The 14,674-nt window shown below is 47.6% G+C and overlaps 1 protein-coding gene across 4 annotated transcripts in view; it reads left to right on the plus strand.

Annotated features, from left to right (window-relative positions):
- The first annotated feature begins 42 nt into the window (after nucleotides 1-42).
- TECPR2 (tectonin beta-propeller repeat containing 2) overlaps nucleotides 43-14,674 on the plus strand; it is a 108,074-nt gene continuing 93,442 nt past the window's right edge. Inside the window, exon 1 of one of the 4 annotated variants that reach the window (XM_030320028.1) lies at nucleotides 43-145. The gene's annotated coding sequence lies outside the window, so the exon portion shown is untranslated. Of the gene's footprint in view, nucleotides 146-11,402; nucleotides 11,560-12,753; nucleotides 12,811-14,674 lie in introns of those variants that run through there. The other 3 variants (XM_030320021.1, XM_030320023.1, XM_030320022.1) reach the window with 3 other exon arrangements.

A 14,674-nucleotide genomic window follows, 5' to 3' on the forward strand; every position in this document is an offset into this window, starting at 1 on the left:
CCGCCGCTCAGCTTCCGGCTGTCGCTCGGCAGTGTCGGCCCGGTTGCCCAGGGAACGGGCTCCCGGCAGCCCCCGCGGCCCGGAGTCCGTCCCCGCCTCCTCCGGCCGAGCCGGACCGACGAGTCCGGAGGGGCCGTCGCGGGAGGTGAGTCCGGCGACGCCGCCGTGGGCCCCACTGCCCCCGCCTCCCGGCCCGCGCCCCTTCCTCGGCCTCCCCGCCTCCGCTCACACCTCCCCCAGGCCTCCCTTCGCTCGCCTCGGCGCCTCAGGGTCGCATTGCCCATCTCGCCCCCGTTCCCGGCCCCCGCGTCGCCCCGGCGGGTGGCCGAGCTCGAATGCCACAACACTCGAGGCGCCAGGCTGGTCTGGCAGAAGCCAGCGGTCCCCGGAGGGGAGCGGTGGTTGCCCACACGTCCTCGGCCCCGCTGGCCGGCCGGCCCCATCCCCGGGCCCTCGCTCCTCCCACTCCGCGCCTTCCCTCCCTCTGCCGCACCCTCGTCCCTCGTCCCTCGTCCCTCTGCCTGCCGGCCCGCGGCTCCCAGCGCCGCTGTCTCGTGATTGACGTTGCGTTCTGTCCCCCGACCCTGTCAGTCCGGTGCCTTCCTCCGCGCGCCAGCACTGCCGGCACAGACCTTGGCACACACCTACTAGGTGCTCAGTAGGCGTTCGTTAAATGGGTAAATGAAGGACTCCTCCCTCAGTCCTGTTTGAGGGTCTGGGAGGCAGAATAGGTCCTGCGACGTAAAGAATGGGGTACCGTGGAGTGAGACCCGGGTTCAGGTCACAGCACTGCCCCTTCCTGGCTGTGTGCTCGGGGCAAGTGATACCACCTCGCTAGGCTGCAGTTTCATCATCTGTAAAACGGAGATGATGATAGTGTCTACCTCTGTCTTGGTGGGAGGATCCAGCGGGTCCGTGCGGGTAAAGCGCTAAGCACCGAGCCTGGCTGGCACCTGATACATTTCAGTAAAGGGTAGCCCCTGCTGAGTTACCCACATGCTGTCCTCCCGTTTCTCTTCCCTGCCCTTTCTTCTTCCTCACTTTCCCGCTGAGATTCAGGAATTTTATCCCGTTCCTTCTATTCCATCTGTTGGCAGAATGTGGGTTCCCAGCCTGGGTGCACATTTGCCTTATCTGCTTGGAGGGATGAGTTGCACTTGGGGTTGGCTCCCTTCCTGTAAACCCACTGGGAGCAGAATCTGGGAGGAAAGCCCCTGTGTTCTGTGTCATCACCAGTGTCTCCCGGTCTCCTAAGCTGCAAGGCTGTTTGTACTTTCTTACACCCAGCAGAGTGCACCCTGATAAGCCTCTGACCTTGTGGGGTTTTTTTTGTTTTTTGTTTTTTTTTTGTTTTTTGGATAACCCAACTTACATCCCCTGTTGGTTCATTCAGCAGGTATTATTTGAGTCCCTCGGATGCCTGCCACATACCAGGCTCTAGGGATGCTGTGGTTCTAGTCCCTCCCTCAGGGAGCTTTCTAGTTGGAGAACCAGCAGGTGCGGGTATAGGGACTGCTTTACCCGAGACCATGGTGGGGAAGTTGGGGTAAGGATAGTCCTCCTGGAAGAGTGACTAGCCAGTAGCTTTTGTTGGGTTTAAGTTCTTTTGCAGCCACATCATCATTTTCAATAGAAGATTGTCTTCTTCTGGATCTGCTTTCCATTTTACAAAGGTAACACTTCAGGTTTGAGGAAGGTTATTTTATATTAGCTTCCGTGTAGTTTGGACAGAACGGCTACTGGAACTTCGTGGGGAAAAAAGGAAGGTAGCAGGCGTCAGGAGGAGCAGTCGATTGAACTTGGAAAAGTGAAGGGCCGATCAGGTAACAGTTATACACAGAAGGAAAACGAGCTTTGGTGTCAGTCCTGGAGAGATTTCTAGATTCAGTGAAGCCCAAGGAGCTTGGTAGAATCAGGAGGGAAGAGTTCCCAGCTCTGCTGAGGTAGACGTGAGCTGTTGTTCGAAGTGTGTAGTCAGGTTCACTGAGACCTGGACTTCAGAGACCAACGAGTTTTTGCATGATGGTGGGTGTAGCTGAGGTAGAATGGTCTTATGTTTTGGAATATCATGCTTAGGGGATCCTGGCTTCGGGCTCTGAGAGCTTAGTTTACAAATAGGTGTCGAGTGCTGATTGTACCATGCGCCAGTGGTCTTTCGAAGCACCACAAGGTGTGTAGACTAGAAGGATGTGGGTGAAGAAAGAATCCAGGAAAGAAGCTAGACAACTAAAGATGAGGTGCCGTGTGATGACGAGGTGCTCAGTGTTCTCCGAAAGCAGAGAAAGACCAACTGTTAGAGAGAGGCTGTGAAGGTTTCCCAGGGGAGAACGAGTTCTTACAGGGTGTGTGGGGGGGGTGGGGGGGGGCGGGAAGGGAGGAAGAGGCCTTTGCAAAGACGAACAGGTCCTGGTGTGTTCAGGGCCTGTGCTGGGAAGCTCATTGCAGCTGCGGGGTAGAGTGTGTGGAAGGAAGGGAAGCCTGGCACCAGGCTAGATACACATCTTTTTTTTTTTTTTTTTTTAATTTTTTTTAATGTTTTTATTTATTTTTGAGACAGAGAGAGACAGAGCATGAACGGGGGAGGGGCAGAGAGAGAGGGAGACACAGAATCGGAAGCAGGCTCCAGGCTCTGAGGCATCAGCCCAGAGCCCGACGCGGGGCTCGAACTCACGGACCGCGAGATCATGACCTGAGCTGAAGTCGGACACTTAACCGACTGAGCCACCCAGGCACCCCTAGATACACATCTTTTTAAAAAATGTTCTCTTTCCACGCTTCCGTGAGGCTATAGCCTGTGTGCACCGGCCAGCCAGCCAACAGGCTCGGCAGCGGGGCAGTGACATTCGTCTGGGAGATAAATGACTTCATTCCCATTGTGCTCAGCCACGAGATTTTAACACTTGAAGGAGTGATGGATGCTGTAGCCAGACTTCAAAAATAGATTGTACAACAGGGATACTAATTGTCTTCCTGGAGATTTTGGAGACAGTCCTTAAAGCATCTGAGTTGTGGAGTGCTCTGGCAGTGCAGGGTTCCTGTACTGAGTGAATGGTGTAGACTGTACATTGTAGTCCTTGCTCCAGTTTTGAAAAGCGGCCCACCAAGGTGGCATCAGGGTGCTTGCTGTCAGTCAGCATGGAGAGCGCCTGACACCCTTCCAGTGTATGGGGTTGATGGTAGGCGCCATTGTGGGGAGAAGCATCCTCTCTGGAAGGATGTTGTAGAGTGATGTTTTGTACTTTTAATGGAAATATTTGTGACCAAGGAAGCATCATTGATTTTAAAGATTGGGTTAAGGGGAGCCTGGATGGCTCAGTCGGTGAAGCGTCCGACTTCAGCTCGGGTCATGATCTCACGGTCTGTGAGTTCGAGCCTGGCGTCAGGCTCTGTGCTGACAGCTTGGAGCCTGGAGCCTGCTTCGGATTCTGTGTCTCCCTCTCTTTCTTTGCCCTCCCTTGCTCATTCTCTGTCTCTCTCTCTCAAAAAGTAAACATTAAAAAAAAAAAAAAGATTGGATTGAGAATATTATTTTGCAGTAAGACCTGAAATTAACGTCTTATTTATTCAATCAGCAAATCTTTACTGAATATCTGGTCTGTGCCAAAGATATTGTTAGGTACTGGGGTTTACATTTGTTGCGTATATTTTCATGAGAGATCATTGAACTGCTTAGCAGGTAAAGTGACTGAAGGTTGCGATGAGAATCACGAAGGACGTACACAAGGTGACAGGACAGGGAAGAGGGGTGGAGGGACTACAAGCCATCTGCCCAGGGAGGGCCTTTGCGAAGGCAGGTTTGTGGGGTCAGATAAAGGATCATTGGAGTAGAGGGGATAGAGGCCTGAGGAGGGACAGAGGGGGCCAGTGCCGCAAGAGCTTGGTGGCCAGGTGGGGAGGGATGGGGATGTGATGGGGGAGCCAGGAAGGCTGGCGGCACAGAGCCCGATGAGGCCACCGAAAGGCATTTGGTTATTTGAGCCTTGGGGGACCCCTGAAGGATTTTGAATGGGATGGGTTGTATGAGATGCACCCACTTCTCTTTCAGAGAACTCTTTTTAAAAAGGGGGGCGTTGGGGTGCCTGGGTGGCTCAGTCGGTTAAGCGGCCAACTTCGGCTCAGGTCACGATCTCGTGGTTCGTGTTTTGAGCCCCGCGTCAGGGTCTGTGCCAACAGTTCAGAGCCTGGAGCCTGCTTCAGATTCTGTGTCTCCCTCTCTCTCTGCCCCTCTCCAGTCACACACACACACTCTCTCTCTCCCAAAAATAAATAAAATGTCAAAAAAAAAAAGAAACTTGAAAGGGGGGGGTGCACCTGGGTGTCTTCCAACTCTTGATCCCCCTCCCACTCGTGCACATGCTCTTTCTCTCAAGATAAATAAATAAACATTAAAAAAAGAAAGACTTTATTTTTTCAGATCAGTTTCAGGTTCACAGCAGAGTTGAAGAGAAGGTACAGAAATACTTTATATACCCCTGTCCCTGCGCTCACACCGCCTCCCCCGTTGTCAGCATCCCCCACCAGAGTGGGACGTTCGTTACAATTGATGAAACTCCGCGGACACATCATAATCAACCAGAGTCCGTAGTTTACTTTAGGACCCACTTTTGGTGGTGTACATTCTGTGGGTTTGGACAAATGTAAAATGGCACGTATCTGCCATTATGGTATCAGTATTTTCACTGCCCTAAAAATCTTGTGCTTTTGTTTTTTCATCCCCTCCCCCGCCACCCCTGACAACCATTGATCTTCTAACTGTCTCCATAGTGTTTTGCCTTTTCCAGAGTGTTACATAGTTGGAATAATAGAGGATGTGGCCTTTTCAGATTGGCTTCTTTCATTAATACGCATTTAAGGTTCCTTTCTGTCTTTTCATGATTTAATAGCCCATGTATTTTTAGCTCCGAATAACATTCTGTCTTCTGAATGGACCACAGTTGATTTTTTTAAAAAAAATTTTTTTTTTTTTCAACGTTTATTTATTTTTTTGGGACAGAGAGAGACAGAGCATGAATGGGGGAGGGGCAGAGAGAGAGGGAGACACAGAATCGGAAACAGGCTCCAGGCTCTGAGCCATCAGCCCAGAGCCGGACGCGGGGCTCGAACTCACGGACCGCGAGATCGTGACCTGGCTGAAGTCGGACGCTTAACCGACTGCGCCACCCAGGCGCCCCTGGACCACAGTTGATTTATACATGCACCTACTGAAGGACATCTTAGCTGCTTTTGACAATTATGAGTAAAGCTGCCATAGATATCTGAGTAAAGGTCTGTGTGTGAACGTACGTTTTCAGCTCCTTTAGGCAAATACCAAGGTATCTAAGTGCTGGATCATATCATAAGATTCTGTTTAGTTTTGTTTTTTTTTAAGTAGGTTCTGTGCCTAACATGGGGCTCAAACTCACGATCCCAAGATCAAGAGTTGCATGCCGTATGGATCGAGCCAGGTAGGTGCCCCAGGTTATGTTTAGTTTTGTAAGAAAACCACCAGATGGTCTTCCAGAGTGATCGTACCATTTCGCATTCCCACCAGCAATGAATGACAGTCCCTGTTGGACCATCCTCACCAGTATCTGGTGTTGTCGGTGTTCTGGATTTTAGCTGTTCTAATAGGCGTGCATCTCATTTTTTTTAATTAAAAATTTTTTCTTTATTTTAGAGAGTGCACGAGTGGGGGAGAGGGGCAGAGGGAGAGAGCGAGTGAGTGACTCTTAAGCAGTCAGTGTGGAGCCTGATCCTAGGAGCCTGTCTGTGATCATGACCTGGGCCAAAATCGAGAGTCGGAAGCTCAACCGACTGAGCCACCCAGGTGCCCCATGTGTATCTTATCTTAGTTTGCATTTCCCTGATGACATATGATGTGGAACATCTTTTCATGTGCCTATTTGCCATCTGTAGATCTTCTTTGGTGAGGTGTCTTATTAGGTCTTTGGTCCATTTTTTAACCTGGTTGTTTGTTTTCTTATTGTTGAGTTTTAAGAGTTCTTCATATGGTTTGGGTAACAGTCCTTTATCAAATGTGTCTTTTGCAAATCTTTTCTTCCAGTCTGTGGTTTGTCTTCTCATTCTCTTGACATTTTCTTTTGCAGAATTTTTTAGTTTTAATGAAGTCTAGCTTATCAGTTATTTCTTCCTTGGATCATACCTTTAGTGTTGTATCTAAAAATGTCCTCACCATGGGATGCCTGGGTAGCTCAATCAGTTCAGCGTCCAACTCTTGATGTCAGCTCAGGTCTTGATCTCAAGGGTCATGAACTCAAGCCCTGCATTGGGCTCCACATTGGGCATGGAGCCTACTTAAAGTGAAGTAAAATAAAATAAAATGTCATCACCATACTCAACATCATCCAGGTTTTGTCCTGTGTTATTTTGTAGGAGTTTTATAGTTTTGTGTTTAAAAAAAAATTTTTTTTTTAATCTTCATTTATTTTTGAGAGAGAGACAGCGTGTGAGCGGGGGAGGAGCAGAGAGAGAGGGAGACACAGAATCGGAAGCAGGCTCCGGGCTCCGAGCTGTCAGCACAGAGCCCGAGGCGGGGCTTGAACCCACAAACCGCGAGATCATGACCTGAGCCAAAGTCAGTCGCTTAACCGACTGAGCCACCCAGGTGCCCCTATAGTTTTGTGTTTTACATTTAAGCCTGTGATCCATTTTGAGTTAATTTTTGTGAAGGGTATAAGCTCTGTATCTAGATTGCTTTTTTTCTTTTTCTCTTTCTTTCTTTTTCTCCTTCCTTCCTTCCTTCCTTCCTTCCTTCCTTCCTTCCTTCCTTCCTTCCTTCCTTCCTTCCTTCTTTGTTTTTTGCATGTGGACGTCTGCTTGTTCCAGCGCTGTTTGTTGAAAAGACAACATGTGCCCCATTGCATTGCCTTGGCTCCTTTGTCAGGGTGTCAGTTAATTATATTCGGGCAGGTCTGTTTCTGGGCTCTGTATTTTGTTCTGTTGATTTATTTGTTCTGCCAATACCACACTGCCTTGATTACTGTAGCTCTAGAGTATGTTTGGCAGCCGGGTAGTATCGTCCTCTAGCTTTGTTCTTCTCCTTCAGTATTGTGTTGGCTCGTGGCTATTCTGGTTCTTTGCTTCTCCGTGTAAATTTAAAATAGTTTTGTCGATAACCACAACGTAATTTGCCTGGACTTTGATTTAGATTGCATTCCCAACTGTAAATCAAGTTGGGAAGAGTTGACATCTGGACAGTTTCAAATCTTCCTACCCATGAATATGGGGTATCTTTCCGTTTATTTGGTTCTCTGATTTTGTTCGTGAGAGTTTTGTAGTTTTCTTCATATTGATCTTATACGTATTTTGTTAGATTTAGGCATAAGTATTTCATTTGGGGGAATGCTAATATAAATGGAATTGTGTTTTTAAATTTCAAATTCCACTTGTTCATTGCTGGTATATAGGAAAGCAGTTGGCTTTTGTATGTTAAGCTTGTATCATCACCTTGCTATGATTGCTTACTAGTTTCAGTTTTTTGTTGATTCTTTCAGGCTTTCTACATAGATAATTATGTCATCTGCAAAGACAATTTTATTCTTTTCTACCCTATCTTTTGTGTCTTTTTCTTGTCTTATTGCATTGGCTAGGACTTCCAGTGTGATGTTGAAAAGGAGTGGTGAGATAGGGAGCTCCTTCCCTTGCACCTGATCACAGTGGGGAAGCTTTGAGTTTCTCACCGTTAAGTGTGCTATTAGCTGTTGTTTTTTTATAGGTATTCCTTGTCCACTTGAGGAAATTTCTCTCTATTCCTAGTTTACTGAAGTTTTTAGGATGAATAGGTGTTGGAGAGCTGTTCCTTCTTTTTCTTCTTTTTTGCAATAATTTTATTGAGGTATAATTTACATGCCATATAATTTACCCATTTAAAGTGTACAAGTTGGGGCGCCTGGGTGGCTCAGTTGGTTAAGCATCCGACTCTTGGTTTTGGCTCAGGTCATGATCTCACGGTTCGTGGGTCTGAGCCCCACATGGGACTCTGTGTGGACAGTGTGGAGCCTCCTTGGGATCCTGTCTCTCCTTCTCTCTCTGCCCCTTCCCCGCTTGCTCTCTCTCTCACAAAATAATAAACTTTAAGAAAAATTTGTGCAAAGTATTTAAAAAATAAAGTATATAGTTCAGTGGTTTTTAGTGTATTCGTGGAGATATGTAATCATCACTACAACCAGTTTTAGAGTTTTGTCGTCATTCTAAAAAGAAACCCCATACCATTTAACAGTCACCTCCACCCACATTCCCATCTTCTTCCAGCCCTAGGCTGTCACTGATTTACTTTCTGTCTCTTTAGGTTTGCTTATTCTGGGCATTTCATACAAATGGAATCAATAGGTGGTCTTGTGTGTCTGGCTTCTTCCACTTAGCATCATGTTTTCAAGGTTCATCATGTTCTGCATGGATCAGAACTTCATTCCTTTTTATTGCTGAATAATATTCCATGGTGTGGATATACTGTTGTTTTGATGGACAATTGGTGTTGTTTTCAGTTTTCACTATTATGAAGGTGATATTATGAACATTTGTGGACAAATTTTTGTGTAGACATATGTTTTCATTTCTCCTGGATATACAACTAGGAGTAGAATTGCTGGGTCATGTGGTAACTCTGTTTAACCTTTGAAGAGCTGCTAGACCCTTTCATAGTGGCTGCATCATTCTATTTTCTACCAGCAACGTATGAGGGTTTCAGTTTCTTCACATTCTTATTAACACATATCTTTTTTTATTATTATTATAGCCATCCTAGTGTTTAAAGTGATGTTTCATTGTGGTTTCATTTTGCATTTCCCTGAGGATTAATGATGGTGAGCTTCTTGGCCACTTTTTTAATGTTTATTTATTTTAGAGAGAGTGAAAGAGTGCAACCAGGGTAGATGCAGAGAGAGGGGGACAGAGGATCCGAAGCGGGTTCTGGGCTGACAGCAGAGAGCCCAACATGGGACTTGAACTCACAAACTGTGAGATCATGACCTGAGCTGAAGTCAGATGCTCAACTGACTGAGCCCGCCAGGTGCCCCAAATTATTGGCCACTTTTATGTCTTCTTTGGAGAAACATGTATTCGGATCCTTTGTCCATTTAAGAATTGTCTTTTTGTTATTTTTAAGAGTTCTCTGTATGTTCTGGATGCAAATGCATTATGAGATATGTGATTAACAAATATTTTTCCCAATTCTGTGAGTAGTCTTTTCCGTGTCTTGGTGGTGTTTTTTGGAGCACGAAAGTTTTTAATTCCAATGAAGTCACAGAGTTCATTCCCACTGCTGTGTGTGAGCTTAGGTTCTAGAGGGCAGCTGTGGGAGCAGGAGAGCAGGAGAAGAATGTCGCAGAGGCCCAGGTGAGACACGTGATGGCTTCCTCCTGGGCATGGCCACAGCTGGTGAGAAGGGGCCAGGTGTGAGGTAGGTCAGGCAATAGAGTTGATGGAACGAGGTGAGGGGTTGCTCTGGGGGTGAAGGAGAGGGAGAAGTCAGGCACGAATGCTAGGATTTCAGCCCCAAAAATTGATTCAAAATTTGATTATACTGCCCATTATCTGCCACAGAATTGTGATAATTTTTAATCTGTGCTGGGGCATGCAAGTGAAGGGATCCTTACACATTTTTGAAGTTGATAGTGTTACCGTTGATTGCGCCAAAGAGATGATTCCAGGGACTCTGTCCTTCCACGAATACCTCCTAAGCCACCACAAGTAAACGCATAATCCAAGCTAGAATAGTGTACCTGCCTTGCAGATGAGTTTCGAGGCAAATCCTCCGGCCCCTTCTAACCAGGCCGCAGTCTCAGATCCCTTCGTATGGAGATTATGGAGCTGACAAGTGAATGGTATCAGATCAAGGGAATGAATTTTTAAATTTGACAGAGCTGCTTTGAGGAAAATGGCTTTGAAAGGAGGAAATAGTACTAGCTGACGTTTGTGAAGTGCTTAGTCCTTCCACTTGCTTCTGAGGAGGTCTCGTCCGCTAAAGCAGAAATTAGAACATTTTGGTTCGGAAAATTTTGGTTTATGCATATAGTGTGCTCGCTGCAGCTTTTCTGTACAGATTAAAAATCGTGTTCTGGCGGAATATTTAATGAAATGGCAAATGCTTCTGGTTTATAAAGTGAAAAACTGTGTGTGTCTGCACATGTGTGTCTGTCGCTACCTGTAGATATAGCATGTCTCTGTACGATGGGATTATTATTTTTTTTTAGTGTTTCATTATTTATTTTTGAGAGAGAGAGAGAGAGACAGAGCGTGAGTGGGGGAGGGGCAGAGAGAGAGGGACACACAGAATCCCAAGCAGGTTCCAGGCTCTGAGCTGTCAGCACGGACTCCCCGACGCGGGACTCAACTCACCAGCCGTGAGATCATGACCTGAGCCAAAGTCGGACACTCAACCGACTGAGCCACCTGGGCACCCCTGTACAATGGGATTATTAATGCCATTTATTTAGTTCTTTGTAATTTTCCATACTTCAAAAATTTTAAAGTTTGTTTTGAGAGAAGGGGGGAGGGGCAGAGAGGGAGACAGAGAATCCCAAGCAGGTTCTGCACTGTCAGCGCAGAGCCCGATGCGGGGCTCGAACCCATGAACCATGAGATCATGACATGAGCTGAAACGAAGAGTTGGACACTTAACCGACTGAGCCACCCAGGCGCCCCTCAATTTTTTTTGTTAATTTGAGATAGAGTGTGCATGCCTTCGAGCTGGGGGTGGGGAGATGAGAGGGACAGAGAGAGAAGGAGAGAGAAGAAGAATCTTAAGTAGGCTCCACCTTCAGCACAGAGCTCAGCGTGGGGCTCAGTCCCACCACTGTGAGATCCTGACCTGAGCCAAAATCAAGAGTTGGACACTGAACTGACTGAGCCACTTAGGCACCCCTCAGTTTTTTGATGGTGAACATTTATAACTGTTTAAAAATTTTTTCTTTTCTTTTTTTTTTTTTTTAATTTTTGGGACAGAGAGAGACAGAGCATGAACGGGGGAGGGGCAGAGAGAGAGGGAGACACAGAATCGGAAACAGGCTCCAGGCTCTGAGCCATCAGCCCAGAGCCCGACGCGGGGCTCGAACCCACGGACCGCGAGATCGTGACCCGGGCTGAAGTCAGACGCTTAACCGACTGCGCCACCCAGGCGCCCCAAAAAAATTTTCATTTTAAAAACTTTGTATAGGGGCGCCTGGGTGGCGCAGTCGGTTAAGCGTCCGACTTCAGCCAGGTCACGATCTCGTGGTCCGTGAGTTCGAGCCCCGCGTCGGGCTCTGGGCTGATGGCTCAGAGCCTGGAGCCTGCTTCTGATTCTGTGTCTCCCTCTCCCTCTGCCCCTCCCCCGTTCATGCTCTGTCTCTCTCTGTCGCAAAAATAAATAAACGTTGAAAAAAAAATAAAATAAAATAAAAACTTTGTATAAATTATGGCTTCTCAGTGTGTTCGCATTTACACGCCCATCAAGGAAACAAAGCCTTTAACTGCTCCTATGCTGCCTTACGCTTGAAGATGGAAAGATTGTTGAAATAGCAACAGTGTCCTCATCTGTACAACGGAGATTACAGTGGTCCTGATTTGGCGAGGATTTAATGGGTTAGTGTGCTAAGGATAGTTTCTATGAAGTAATAGCATTAGCGATTAGCGCTGTTGCTATTGTCATTCTTTGCATTTTGGATTATTGTCCCATGTCCTTAAGCGATCTACCTCCTTTCCCGTGGTATCTGTCAGCAACTGTTTTCACTTGAGTGCACGAGGCCATTTCATTTTCATTTGATTCCTGCATCATCTGAGTCTCGCCCACCTTTCTGGAGTACTTGCATAAATCAAGGATTAGTCTTGCCGTTGCCTAGTTATAGGTTTATGAACCGTGCTGCTGTATGGACGGCACAGCATTCACCATCCAGATGCCTGTTGCGTCAGCCATTTAAAGCTATGTGTGTGCTCACTTCAGCGGCACGTGCACTGAAGCTATGTGAGCTTGGGCACGTTTCAGAACCTCCCAGAGCTTCAACCTCTGCTACAAAGGGATGTATCAGTCAATTTTCTTTCTTTTTTTTTTAAGATTAAAAAAGAAATTTAGAGAGGGACAGAGCACGCACGAGAGGGGGAGAGGGACAGGGAGAGAGAATATATATATATATATATATATTTTTTTTTTTTAATGTTTGTTTATTTTGAGAGAGAGAGAGGGAAACAATCCCAAGCAGGCTTCACTCTGTCGGCACAGAGCCCAACTCGGGGCTCGAACCCACGAACTGTGAGATCATGACCTGAGCCAAAATCAGATGCTTAGCTGGCTGAGCCACCCAGGTGCCCAGAGAGAGAGAGAGAGAGAGAGAGAGAGAGAGAGAGAGAGAGAGAATATCTCGAGCAGGCTCCATGCTCAGCGCAGAGTCCAACATGGGGCTCGATCCCATAATGCTGGGATCATGACCTGAGCCGAAATCAAGAGTCAGCTGCTCAACCAACTGAGCCACCCAGGGGCCCCAGTCAATTTTCTTAACCATCACAGAGGGATGTGATTCTTATTATTACCATTAGGGGAGCTCTCACAAATTACACTGCTTGCTTCTTCGTATTGACTATTGTGATTATCAAATGAAACAGGAATCTGAAACTGCTTGGATCGCTGGGTATGCCATAGAGATCCAGGGGGGGTGTTATTCCTGCAGTGAGTTGAGGCAAGATTGGAGAGAAGGTGATTATTTTGTTGGTCTTCCACTCTTGTCACTCCTTCCTTCCTTGCAGATTTTCCTCGTACACGACTCATTCATCCATTCAGTAAATACTTACTGAGTGCCTCTGATATGCCTGATCCTTTTCGAGGTGCTGGGGGCTACAGAGGTGAGTGAGGCAGATGTGGCCCTGCTCTCGTGGGCCTTACAGACCAGTGATGGTAGAGGGGGTCAGGCAGAGACGGCCAGTCAAGAGAGAAGGCAGAAGAAGTGTGAGCAAGTAAAGCAGAGAGAGGGGACCAGAGAGTGCTTGGTGGTGGTGGTACGAAGCACACTGCAGGGGATGGTCAGGTGGGACCTCGTGGATAAGGGGACATTTTAGCAGACACCCATATGCTGAGAAGAAGCAAAATCTGAGTGACACCTGGAGAAAGAGCATTCCAAGTGGGAGGGACAGCCCAGTGTTGGGGCCCCTGGGTGAGAATGAGTTGGGTGTGAGTTTTGTTATAAGAGAACTTGAAGTTGGTCAGTCAGCTTTATAGAAATCAAAAAGCCACAGTTCAGCAGACCGCAAATCCGGCATCCTAACAAGTTCTTACCAGAGGGGCTTAAAGTCTCCGTAGAACTGAAGGACTAGAATATACCCCTCCAGCTCTAGTCAGGATCGGGCACCGCCTGTAGCTGCTGCTTGTCTGTCAGAGCTGTGATGGCGCGATTGGAAAGACTCAGGACCTGGAGCGAGAAGACCTGGACTCAGGTCTCGGCTTTGTGGTCACGGGCAAGTCTTGTGACCCTTGGGTCCTCAGGCCCTTCTCCTCAAAGTTGGAGGCGACGCCACTGATCTCACAGGTAGGACAAGGAGTAAATGAGGGGCCGAACCCTTCATAAATGACAGCACACTGTGTAAGGACTGAGTCTCTTTATTGCGGGAGGCTTTGAACTCAGAGTGCCAAGAGGTACGGGTGTCAGGGTGGAGCAGGTGCATCGCGGAGGCTCTGAGCATCGAGGGGGCTGCAGGCATCCAGCTGGGGGACGTGCTTCTCTGCTGTCTCGACACAACGAGCGTACTTCCACACCAGGACTGGTTCGTTGTCCTCCTGGGACGATGGCTTTCCTCTTTCTCTTCATGTTCCGTCCGTCCTCACGAGCTGTGTTCTTCAGGATGTCTCCAGTGAAGCCTTTCCCACTACTCTGTCCCTCTTATCAAGGCCTACAGCTTCGCACCCAATCACATGTGGTTTTGTGTGTCTTCACTGTTTCTTTTGCCTGCCTGGCTAGATCATAAACTGCTCGAGAATAAGGACTGTTTCTAATATTCTTTCTGTTTCTCCGTAGTATTTATTAGCACAGTATAAATTATAGAGGCCAGTACATACTGACGTGCACATTGAATTAAAGTGCTCGAAGTGAGGGGCGCCTGGGTGGCGCAGTCGGTTAAGCGTCCGACTTCAGCCAGGTCACGATCTCGCGGTCCGTGAGTTCGAGCCCCGCGTCGGGCTCTGGGCTGATGGCTCGGAGCCTGGAGCCTGCTTCCGATTCTGTGTCTCCCTCTCTCTCTGCCCCTCCCCCGTTCATGCTCTGTCTCTCTCTGTCCCCCCCAAAAAATAAATAAATAAATAAATAAACGTTGAAAAAAAAAATAAAGTGCTTGAAGTGATCTTTTTTTTTTTAATTTTTTTTTTTTAACGTTTATTTATTTTTGAGACAGAGAGAGAGCATGAACGGGGGAGGGTCAGAGAGAGGGAGACACAGAATCGGAAACAGGCTCCAGGCTCTGAGCCGTCAGCACAGAGCCCGACGCGGGGCTTGAACTCACGGACTGCGAGATCATGACCTGAGCCGAAGTCGGCGGCTTAACCGACTGAGCCACCCAGGCGCCCCAATGCTCGAAGTGATCTTAATGACACCTGGTTTACTTTCTCCGTTGAAATAAGCCGCAGCTCTAATTTTTCCCCACCTGCAAGTTCCTCGCGCCCACCGTTAAACATGACTTCTCTTTGGCGTGACCAGACGTTGAAAGAATTACGACGCCT

Source organism: Lynx canadensis, chromosome B3, assembly GCF_007474595.2.
Source record: "Lynx canadensis isolate LIC74 chromosome B3, mLynCan4.pri.v2, whole genome shotgun sequence".
Lineage (NCBI taxonomy): Eukaryota > Metazoa > Chordata > Mammalia > Carnivora > Felidae > Lynx > Lynx canadensis.